General features: G+C 46.9%; 1 protein-coding gene across 1 annotated transcript in view; it reads left to right on the top strand.

The window, feature by feature from the left end:
• Positions 1 to 1,421: 1,421 nt before the first annotated feature.
• The window catches only part of MRAS (muscle RAS oncogene homolog), an 84,495-nt gene continuing 74,114 nt past the window's right edge, over positions 1,422 to 11,802 (top strand). Inside the window, exon 1 of the mRNA XM_082260590.1 lies at positions 1,422 to 1,558. The gene's annotated coding sequence lies outside the window, so the exon portion shown is untranslated. The remainder of the gene's footprint in view (positions 1,559 to 11,802) is intronic.

Here is an 11,802-nt window from a genome sequence, read left to right as displayed (position 1 = left end):
GAAAGAGAGAACAAGAGAGAGAGAAAGAATGAGAGAACGAGAGAGAGAAAGAATGAGAGAGAGAGAGAGAGCGAGAGAGGGAATGAGAGAGAGAGAGAGAGAATGAGAGAAAGAATAAGAGAGAGAGAAAGAACGAGAGAGAGAACAAGAAAGAGAGAAAGAATGAGAGAACGAGAGAGAAATAATGAGAGAACGAGAGAGAGAATGAGAGAGAGAGAAAGAATGAGAGAACAAGAGAGAGAAAGAATGAGAGAACGAGAGAGAGAAAGAATGAGAGAGAGAGAGAATGAGAGAGAGAGAGAAAGAATGAGAGAACGAGAGAAAGAATGAGAGAACGAGAGAAAGAATGAGAGAATCAGAGAATGAGAGAAAGAGAGAGAGAGAGAGAGAGAGAAAAAAAACAATAGAGTGAGAGAAAGAATGAGAGATAAATAAAAGAAGGGAAAGAAAGAAAGAGAGAGAAAACAAGACCGAACGAGAGAGAGAAATGAAACAGAAGCAAAGAAAAGAAGAGAAGAAACTTTGTTGCTTAGTAAATATGGATATAATAATTGATTTGTAAAGAAAAGCAAGAAACAAAGAGAAAAAAGGACAGAAAAGGAGAGTGGAAGTGTGAAAGAAAGAGAGAGAACGAGAGGGAAAGAACGATAGAAAGGAAAAAAAATAAAGGTTGTTGGTTGGCATATACAAATATAATGACAGATAAAGGAAAGAAGGGACATTTTGTTCTGGGTGGTATATACAATTATAATTCCACAGTAAGGAAACTTGTCCCAGAAGCTTACACTCTATGCAGTATGATTAGACAGGCTGTCACAGTGTATTATGTGACCTGTTCCCCATTGTTACATTGTTTCCCATGATGTCATGTGAAGAGCTGAGTCACAGTGTGACCCCTGAGGAATGGCATTGGGTGGCTGGGTTGGGCACCCTGTTGGTAGCACCCAGCTGCAGGCGACTACTGACAGATAACCATTCCTGGGCTAGGAGTGGTTTTTAAGGAAGTCCTCCTCATCATCCCCTCTGTTCCCCCCCTGTGTCCACAATCAATCCTCCTCCGTCTATCTCCTCACCCCTCACAATTCTCCTCCCCTCCTCCTCTCTCCGGTCCCTTCTACCCCCCTCTAAAAACTTCTTCTGGAGTTCCAACTTCAGACCACCTTAAGAGCGACGTACTAAGGGCACAGCTTGTGGAAGAGTCCATTGTCCTGCAGAGGGGGGGACCTCCTCCATCAGTGCTCTGTATTCTCCAGGTAAGTGTCTGTTTGCAGCAGCAATGACACTGGTGAGAGTGTTTATGTTAGTGCTGTGTTATGGAGGCAGACAGGCAGGGAAGGGGCCACAGGCTGCTGCACAATAGATTCTCAGGGCCCATGGCTCCCCCCAGGCCCCATCTATTTTTAGCATCAGCTGTTGCAATATAAAGAATGGTTAGCATAGAAAGTGAGCATTGGATTGCAGAGAGGGAAGGAAGGGAGGTGACAGTCCCTGCAATCTGGGACTAGCACAGCTACAAGAAGATGGACTGAGAGCAGCTGAGGGACTGGGGACTCTTCTGGTGAGTAGTGACTTCTCTTCTGCCCATTGCACTGCACAGCTCTGCAGACTGATGGACACATGGCACCCAGGGGTGGCACAATAATGTGTGCAAAGGGAGGAGGGAGAGGGGGGGATCAGGAAACCCCCCTAGCTGTAACCAGCAATGATCTCATCCCTATCCTCAGTTAACCCTGTCATGGCCGGCTGCATGTGCTTTTTTTTTTCTATAGGATTTTTTGTTCTGGCACAGGGATTGGGGGGGGGGGGGGTCCCTATAAATGCAGCCCCTCACTGCAATCCCACCCGGTGCTCCAACAGCTCAGCTACCAACGAAGGCTTTACACAACCTGGCAATGCTGCCATCCGGTCGCTTAGGGGTTAAATGATACCATAGCGGCACGCCAGTGTGCCCCTCACTGCAATCCCACCCGGTCCTCCAACAGCTCAGCTGCCAACGAAGGCTTTACACAACCTGGCAATGCTGCCATCCGGTCGCTTAGGGGTTAAATGATACCATAGCGGCACGCCAGTGTGCCCCTCACTGCAATCCCACCCGGTGCTCCAACAGCTCAGCTGCCAACGAAGGCTTTACACAACCTGGCAATGCTGCCATCCGGTCGCTTAGGGGTTAAATGATACCATAGTGGCACGCCAGTGTGCCCCTCGCTGCAATCCCACCCGGTCCTCCAACAGCTCAGCTGCCAATGAAGTCTTTACACAACCTGGCAATGCTGCCATCCGGTCGCTTAGGGGTTAAATGATACCATAGCGGCACGCCAGCGTGCGCAGCCAAGTCTGGAATATTTTGGCACAGACCCCACTTGCCCACATAGGCAGAAGTGGGGGTGGGTTTTGTGCCAAAATATTGCAGACATGGGGACACACTGGTGTGCCACTGTGGAGGGTTTAACCCCTGAATGACCAGTCACCAGCATTGCCAGGGTGTGTAAATCCTGCAACCTACCCTAAGAAATTTGGGGTGTTGTTGAGAGTAGCCGGCTTCCCTGTGGAATGTCAATTGTTAATATTTGTAAAATTCTTCATAAATGTTGGGGGGGGGTTAACATCTGTAACTTTTTACATTCCTAAAATTTCTTACAATAGGTTGCGGGATCTACACAGCCTGGCAATGCCGGCGACTGGGGTGTTTAGGGGTTAAACCATCCCTAGGATCGCGCCAGTGTGCACACAGCTGAGTCTGGAATATTTTGGGCACATAACCAGGAATTGGGGGGGGGGGGGGGAGAGTAGCCGGCTTCTGTGTGGAATCTCATTTATTACGATTTGCAAATTCTTCATATAAAATGCGTAAATGGTGCACATTCCTAACATTTTTACAGTAGATCACTGGATTTACACAGCCTGGCAATGCTGGGGACCGATCGCTCAAGGGGTTGAACGATACCATAGTAGCACACCAGCGTGCGCAGCCAAGTGTGGAATATTTTGGCACAGACCCCACTTGCCTACATAGCCAGGAATTCAGGGTGTTGGTAAGAGTAGCCGGCTTCCATACGGAATGTCAGTTGTTTTGATTTGTAAATTCTTCATAGATGATACATTTTTATATAAAATAAAAAAATCTAACTTTATAAAATCTTCAAACTTCTAGGTTGCGGCATTTACACAGCCTGGCAATGCTGGAGACTGGTCGTTCAAGAGTTAAACTGGCCATAGCGGCATGCCAGAGGGTACCCAAGAACCTGCTTGCCCGCATAGCCAGAAATTGGGGGTGTAAGTGAGTGTAGCCGGCTTTTATATGGAACGTCAATTGTTATTTGTTACCCCTTTTTATATACCCTCTATGAAGAATTTACAAATCCTAAAAATTGGCTTTTTATATGGAAGCCAGCTACTCTCACCAACACCCCCCTTATTTCTGGCTATGTGGGCAAATGGGGTCTGTACCAAAATATTCCAGGCGTAGGTACACACTGGAGTACCGCTATGGGTGTTAACCTCTGACCAGTCGCCAGCATTACCATGCTATGTATTGTAAATCCTGCAACCTACCATTAGAAATTTTAGAAATGTACAAAGTTACAAATGTTACTTTTTTTTATTTATTTTATTTTTTATACCTCCTATGAAGAATTAACATCTGCAACTTTGTACGTTTTCTAAAATGTCTTACAGCAGGCTGTAGAACAGGGATCCTCAAACTATGGTCCTCCAGCTGTTGTGGAACTACACGTCCCATGAGGCATTGGAAAACTTTGACATTCACAGACATGACTAGGCATGATGGGAATTGTAGTTCTTGAACAACTGGAGGGCCATAGTTTGCTGTAGAATTTTCATGGCTGGTGACTGGTCATTCAGGGGTTAAACAAACCATAGTGACACCCCAGTGTTTCCACTGAGTCTGGAATCCTTTGCCAGAGACCCCACTTGCCTACATTGCCAGGTATTGTGTGTTGGTAAAAGAGTGCTTGGCTTTCGTATGGAATTTCATGTATTATATTAAATTCTTCATAGAGGTTATATAAAAAAAAAAATGGTAACTTTGTGCATTCCTAATAAAATTGTTTTACAGTAAGATTTATGTAGCCAGCGATTGGCCATTCAGGGGTTAAACTATGGTGGCACGCCAGTGTGCGCACTGGAGTCTGGAATCCTTTAGCAGAGACCCCACTTGCCCACATTGCCAGGCAGTGTGTGTTGGTAAAAGAGTACCTGGCTTCCATATGGAATTTCATGTAGTATTCTAATAAATTCTTCATAGAGGTTATAAAAAAATGGTAACATCAGTAACTTGTACATTCCTAAAAGAAATCTTTTACAGTAAGTAGGCTGTAGGATTTACGTAGCCAGTGATTGGCCATTCAGGGGTTAAACTGTGGTGGCACGCCAGTGTGCGCACCGGAGTCTGGAATCCTTTGGCAGAAACACCACTTGCCCACATAGCCAGGCATTGTGTGTTGGTAAAAGAGTGCTTGGCTTCCATATGGAATTTCATGTATTATAATAAATTCTTCATAGAGGTTATATAAAAAAAAATGGTAACTTTGTGCATTCCTAATAAAATCGTTTTACAGTAAGATTTATGTAGCCAGCGATTGACCATTCAGGGGTTAAACTATGGTGGCACGCCAGTGTGCGCACTGGAGTCTGGAATCCTTTAGCAGAGACCCCACTTGCCCACATAGCCAGGCATTGTGTGCTGGTAAGAGTAGTCATCTTCTGTTGGGAATTTAATGTATTCTAATGGAATTCTTCATAGATGGGATATAAAATGGTAATGTCTAACTATTTACATTCCTAAAATCTCATAGGGTAGGTTGCAGCATTTACACAGGCTGGCAATGCTGGTGACTGGTCATTCAGGGGTTAAACCGTTCATAGTGGCACACCAGAGGGTACCCAAGTCTGGAATAATTTGGCACAAAACCCACTTACCACCACCCCCCAATTTCTGGCTATGTGGACTAGCGGGGTCTGCGCCAAAATATTCCAGACTTGGGCACACACTGGTGTGCCACTATGAACCTGAATGACCATAGTGACACGCCAGTGTGTGCCCAGGTCTGGACTATTTTTGCTAGTCCACATAGCCAGAAATTGGGGGGGGGGGGGTGGTAAGTGGGTTTTGTGCCAAATTATTCCAGGCTTGGGTACACACTGGTGTGCCACTGTGGATGGTTTAACCCCTGAATGACCAGTCACCAACATTACCAGGGTGTGTAAATCCTGCAACCTACCCTAAGGCTACATTCACACCTGAGCGTAGCGTTTTTCGCGCGTTTTTACCGCGATTTTACCGCGATTTTTGCGGCGTTTTTTACCGCGATTTTACCGCGATTTTTACCGCGATTTTTGTGCAGGCGTTTTTAGATTGAATAGAGATCAATGGAAAACGCCTGTAATCTGCCCAAAAAGAAGCTCATGTACTTTTTTGAGCGTTGGGCGTTTTGTATACAGCGTCAAAACGCTCAGATGTGAACAGGGGCCATTGAAATGAATAGGATTTGTCTTGTTGGGCGTTTTGAGAGCTGATCCTAGAGCAGAAAAACGCCCCAAAAACGCCCCAAAACGCCTAGATGTGAACGGAGCCTAAGAAGTGTTAGGAATGTTCAAAGTTACAGATGTAAATTCTTCATAGACGGCATAAAACATGGTAACACCTGTAACTTTGTACATTCCTAACATTTTTTTAACAGTAGGCTGTAAGATTTTACTTAACCACTGGCTGGCTATTTAGGGGTTAAACTGTAGTGGTACGCCAAGTCTGGAATCATTTGGCAGAGAAGCCAGGCATTGGGTGTTGGTAAAATATGGAATTCCATGACTTATGATAAATTCTTCATAGATGGGATATAAAATGGTAACCTCTTTAACTTTGTATCCAAAAAGTATAGAGAATATATCTCTAGAGATTAGGGGACTTTAAATGGGTGATGACGTCATTGGAGGTAAGCATATGCAACGAGAAATGTTTTTGTTCAAAATGTATTATTTCAAATATCTGGCCTTTTGTCCTTTCCCGTCTCGCTGCTTTACATGGGATAAGTGAGCGGTTTGGAGAAAAATGACTATGCTGACTAGGTGCGGTCCGATATCCCTCAGATCTGACCCTAGTTCATCACCCGGTGTTGGTAGGCTGTCATCTGGTTGTGGTCATGTCATATCGTTTGGAGATGGCAAATGTGGTCTGTTGATGTAGATGTACAAATTGGTTCCCTGAAGAAGCAGTGTTCTGCGAAACATGTTGGACCACATCTACGAAGATCACTGTCTATAAACTGAATTGCGCAGCCCTAGCTGCACAATTTTTTTTTTTTTTTTTGGTATGTTTCAAATAATTTAAAAGAAAAAAAAAAAAAAACATCGCCCCAAAAAAAAGAAACCTGTTCAGCTAAGACTTCACAATTCAGTGTATAGACAGTGATGTTTGTAGATGTGGTCCAACACGTTTCGCAGAACACTGCTTCTTCAGGGAACCAAATTTGTACATCTACATCAAAAGCCCACACTAAATTGTTGCCATCTCCATATGACGTGGCCACGACCAGATGACAGCCTACTGACACTGGGTGATGAAGCAGGGTCAGATCTCAGGGATATCGGACTGCACCTAGTCCACGTAGTAATCTGATATCCCTCAGATCTGACCCTGGCTTATCACCGGTGTTAGTAGCCTGTCATCTGGTCGTGGTCATTGTCATATCATTTGGAGATGGCAACAATGTGGACTGTTGTACACGTTTGGTTCCCTGAAGAAGCCGTGTTCTGCAAAACGTGTTGGACCACATCTACGAACATCACTGTCTATACACTGAATTGCGCAGTTCTAGCTGCACAGGGTTTTTTTTTTTATTTTTTATATTGGTGATACATTTCAAATTATTTAAAAGAAAAAAAAAACAATATCACCGAAAAAACAAACCTGTGCAATTCAGTGTATAGACAGTGATGTTCGTAGATGTGGTCCAGCATGTTTCGCAGAACACTACTTCTTCAGGGAACCAATTTGTACGTCAAAAGTCCACATTAAATTGTTGCCATTTCCATATGACATGATCACGACCAGATGAAAGCCTACTAACACTGGGGGATGAACCAGGGTCAGATCTGAGGGATATCGGACAGCACCTAGTCCTCGTAGTAATCTTTCTCCAAACCGCTTACTTATTCCATGTAGAGCAGCGAGATGAGAGGCTTGAAATATTAATACATTGTGAGAATTTTTTTTGATACTTATGCTTACCTCCAATGACGTCATCATTCCCTTTAAAGTCCCCTACTCTCTAGAGCAGTGATGGCAAACCTTGGCACCCCAGATGTCTTGGAACTACATTTCCCATGATGCTCATGCACTCTGCAGTGTAGTTGAGGACTGGGGCAGGGGGGCAATTGCCCCCTGGGCCACTCTGATGCCCTGTAAAAAGGCTGCACCGCCGCTGCCACAGACATGCCCAAAGGATTCCTGGTGAAGAGAAAAGTCCCCACCTATGATCTACTAAGTGCGGGTTGAAGACAGGGACAGATCGCAGACCCCCCCCCCCAGCATGGATGGTGTAAACTGTGTCTGACCAGAGGCCGGTTTCATGCCCCACTGGAGACTTTCCTCCCCCGGCCAGCCCCAACCGAGCTGTCCCAGCTCCCTCCAACCACCCCCTGCTGACCAGGTCAGGAACCCAACTACCTGGAGTGGAGCTTCAGCCTGGCATGGGGATCAGGAGGAGGACAGGAAGAGGGAGAGTGGGATAGGGCCGAGACACTGCACTATGGGCCTCTGGTTTGTACTTGCCCCCTGGGCCAAAAGTTGCCAGTCAGCCCCTGGTTGAGCATCATGGGAAATGTAGTTGCAAAACATCTGCGGTGCCAAGGTTCTCCATCACTGCTCTATAGATATATTCTCTTAACATTTTGGATACTTGAATGAAATGGGATGTGGGAGTGAAGGCCGTCTCTAGAGCTGGTATAAGTTATAGAAATTTTAAATCTCTAATTTTGTGCGTTCCTAAAATTTCTTAGGGTAGGTTACAGGAGATATATAGGCTGGTGACTGGTCATTCAAGGGATAAGCCATCCATAGTGGCACGCCCGTGTGTGCCCACATCTGGAATATTTTGGCGCATGCCCACATAGCCAGAAATGGGGGTGTTGGTGAGAGTAGCCGACTTCCATAGGGAATGTCAATTGTGACTTGTAAATTATTCATAGATGGTAAATTTTTTTTTTTTTTTTATAACAGCTGTAACTTTTGTACATTCCTAAAAAAATTTTATGGTAGATTTCAGGATTAAGTCCCGGTTCACAGTTGTGCGATGCGGGAAGGCTGCGAATTCGCAGCCTGTTCCCGCATCGCAAACGCACATCTGGCAGTTCACACTGCCATATGCGATACGCAGGGGGTGTCAATGAAATGTTAACGACACCCCCAGTTTGATCGCATATCGCAGTGCGATCTGACAGTTCGCACAGGATGGATCGCACAAGTGTGAACCACTGTGCGATCCGATCCTGATGCGGCTGGAAAAAAGGGTCATGTGCGAGTTTGGTGCGGATACAGTGCAAATTCAGCCATACAAAGTGTATGGCTGAATTTGCATCCGCACATCCGATCGCATGTAATGAAGGAGCAGTGCGCTGCGAATTGCATGCGATCGCCGCACTCGCAATAATGTGAACCGGCCCTTACACAGCTTGCCAATACCGGTGACTGGTCATTCAAGGGTATTCAAGGCATCCATAGTGGCACACCAGAGGGTACCCAAGTCTGGAATATTTTGGCACAGACCCCGCTTGCCCATGTAGCCAGAAATTGGGGGTGTTGTACAGTAAGCTGCTGCTTTTTGTATTTAGAAGAGGGCAGGAAAGAAGTTTGTTTATGTATAATATAGATTTATTATTATTATTTTTTTTTACATTGTATCTTTTTATGCAAACATCACAATTCCCAACATTGTTACACTGTTTAGAAACTCTCCATCTCTGTACAGACTGAAATTAATGACGTTCTTTATGGGTTCAGTCCAGCCTCTTAACCTCTCTACCCCCCTTGGAATAGGAATACCTGTTCAGGTCTTGGGGATCCCCTCCCCTGCTAAATGTTATCTCACCGTATGTCTGTAATAGAGAATATGGTATACCGAGAGCGGGGGTCTCCAAACTTTCTAAACAAGGGGCCAGTTTATTGCCCTTCACAATTAAAGGGGGCCAGACTGTGGCCAGTGGGAGTAGAAAATTCCCTGTCAGTGAGAGTAAACCATGCCACATCTTTAGTGGAAGGAAGAGTGGCACTGTTGGTGGTGGGTGGGAGGAAGAGTGGCACTGTTGGTGGTGGGTGAGAGGAAGAGTGGCACTGTTGTTGGTGGGTGGGAGGAAGAGTGGCACCCCTGTTGATGTGGGTGGGAGGAAGAGTGGCACCCCTGTTGATGTGGGTGGGAGGAAGAGTGGCACCCCTGTTGATGTGGGTGGGAGGAAGAGTGGCACCCCTGTTGATGTGGGTGGGAGGAAGAGTGGCACTGTTGGTGGTGGGTGGGAGGAAGGAAAAGTGGCACTGTTGTTGGTGGGTGAGAGGAAGAGTGGCACCCCTGTTGATGTGGGTGGGAGGAAGAGTGGCACCCCTGTTGATGTGGGTGGGAGGAAGAGTGGCACCCCTGTTGATGTGGGTGGGAGGAAGAGTGGCACCCCTGTTGATGTGGGTGGGAGGAAGAGTGGCACCCCTGTTGATGTGGGTGGGAGGAAGAGTGGCACTGTTGGTGGTGGGAGGAAGGAAAAGTGGCACTGTTGTTGGTGGGTGAGAGGAAGGAAAAGTGGCACTGTTGGTGGGTGGGAGGAAGAGTGGCACCCCTGTTGATGTGGGTGGGAGGAAGAGTGGCACCCCTGTTGATGTGGGTGGGAGGAAGAGTGGCACTGTTGGTGGGTGGGAGGAAGGAAAAGTGGCACTGTTGGTGGTGGGTGGGAGGAAGGAAAAGTGGCACTGTTGTTGGTGGGTGGGAGGAAGAGTGGAACCCCTGTTGATGTGGGTGGGAGGAATAGTGGCACTGTTGGTGGTGGGTGGGAAGAAGAGTGGCACTGTTGGTGGGTGGGAGGAAGGAAAAGTGGCACTGTTGTTGGTGGGTGGGAGGAAGAGTGGCACCCCTGTTGATGTGGGTGGGAGGAAGAGTGGCACCCCTGTACAGGTACGTTGTTTCATGGGACAGAGCCGACCTGCCCGGCAGTTCAGATAGGGGGCAGTAAAGCCATGGCTGAACAAGGGCACACAGCCGTGCAGGCTGTACACTTGCTGCGACCACGATACCTTGCTTTGTGGCTGCAGCAAAAATTAAACGGCTTGCTCCTTTTGGGTGGCAGTACTGTCAAATGTATCCCTAAAGTGAATGGGGCTGCACCGCACGCGGTTATGGCGCAGTGTTGTGACATTAGAATTGAACCAGGAGGTGAGAAGGCAACTTAATGCCTGTCAAATACCTTCTGAAAAGCGATCCACAGCAGATTGCTGTTCAGAGGACTGCCTGCATGTGTTAACACTCCCCTAGGGCTCAAGTCTGTTTTTTGCCTCTAAATGCCACTCAGTTAGCCTATAGGCATTTTGATATGCGACTAGCGTGCAAAAGAGAAACGGACAATCTGCTGCCCGATTTTCGGATCGTGTGTACGGCCCATAAGACTCATGTTGTGGACCGAATAGATGTACATCTGGGTCATGTGACCAGTTTAGACACACACAGTGCTTATGTGGAGGTCTTCCTTGTGATTTAGTGTCATGCTGGGATCTGTAGTCCCCCCCCCCCCCCCCCAGGCCAGGCTCTGACAGCGATCGCTCATCTGATGTCATTCTCCTGCCAGGCATTTGTTGAGTTCTTGTCCAGTAAACAGACGAGTGAATGACTTGACAAAAGGCGTGATTGCCCAATGCTTGTATTTCATCACTTCCAGAAACCGCCATTTCAGCTTCCTATCTGGTGAAACCGGCCGAGCAGCTTCTGGTGAATCCGGGAGAAGTGACTTTCTCGGTGTGCACCGCTTCCAGAGCCACTAAAACGCGATCGGTGGTCCACTGACTGTGTTCAGGATACATTGTAACTATAAAAGGCACTTTGTTATGTTTAAAAAAATAAATAAATAAATAAAAAGTCATCCTTGCCTGCTCTGTAGGGCTGGGACAATGCGTGGGCAGGAGGGGGCAGTTGCCCTGGGCGCAATGGTTTATTGCCGGGGGGGGGGCGCCTTGACCCTAAACCTAAGGGAGGCGGGGGGCGCAGTTTGGCATCCTTGCCCTGGGCACTGGATGACCTTTTCCCGGCACTGCTGCTCTGTGTAATAGTTTTATAGTAAAACTATTTTATAGTAATAGATCTCGGGTCCTCAGCTTCCTCTTCTCAGGTCCCCCATCAGAGCTCCTGGTCCCTCCCTCCTGCCAAGTGCCCCCAAACCAAGCAGGCTGCTATAGGGGCATCCGAGCAGGCTCACTCCCATTCACACAATGCAGTAGCTCAGCCCTGCCCCTTCTCGCCTCATTGACTCACTGGCTATGATTGACTGCAGCAGGAGCCAATGAGAAGGGGGAGTCCCCAGAGAGCCGTTTCTCCCATGCACATCGCTGGAGGAAGATCGGGCTCCATTTACCACATTCGCCAATGCGTGCCTTCATGCTTTTTGCAGAGACGCAGGAAATGTTATATTTTCTACATGGTTTCCTATAGAACGCATTCACATCAATGCATTTTTGTGCCTCTACGTTTTTTTGAAAAGGGTCAGGGACTTTTGATTTAATAGACTTCAATGGGTAAACTGCAGAAAAGCATGTAGTGC

Source organism: Pelophylax lessonae (assembly GCF_965119305.1).
Source record: "Pelophylax lessonae genome assembly, chromosome: 6".
Taxonomy (NCBI): domain Eukaryota; kingdom Metazoa; phylum Chordata; class Amphibia; order Anura; family Ranidae; genus Pelophylax; species Pelophylax lessonae.
This window is presented reverse-complemented; position numbering and strand designations above follow the sequence as displayed.